This window comes from Gavialis gangeticus, unplaced genomic scaffold, assembly GCF_001723915.1.
Source record: "Gavialis gangeticus isolate Ggan-Ray unplaced genomic scaffold, GavGan_comp1, whole genome shotgun sequence".
NCBI lineage: Eukaryota > Metazoa > Chordata > Crocodylia > Gavialidae > Gavialis > Gavialis gangeticus.
In genome coordinates, this window is record NW_017729032.1 from 121,306,520 (window position 1) to 121,306,782 (window position 263).

Sequence of the window (263 nt, forward strand, 5' to 3'; positions counted from 1 at the left end):
AAAAAATGGAAATTAAAAAGCCTCTGCTTACCTGAGGAGCAGGGGTGGGGAGTTTCTAGGGCCTCCTGACAGAGCCCCTCAGGCACCACAGGACAGTGCAGGGGCAAGAGGGCCCAGGCTGGGGCTGCTGGAGTTGTCAGCCTGCCCCACATTGTGCAGGCAGGGCCTCAGGCAGCCAGACGGTAGCTTCAACAGCTAGTGAGTGCTGGGGGGGTTGGTTTTTTTTAAGGATGGGGTGGGGGGCAGGGATGAGGGGGCTTGGG

The 263-nt window shown here is 59.7% G+C and overlaps 1 protein-coding gene across 5 annotated transcripts in view; it reads right to left on the reverse strand.

Moving 5' to 3' along the window:
* ABCC4 (ATP binding cassette subfamily C member 4) overlaps positions 1 to 263 on the reverse strand; it is a 351,018-nt gene that overhangs the window by 127,401 nt on the left and 223,354 nt on the right. The gene's annotated exons all lie outside the window — the stretch shown is intronic.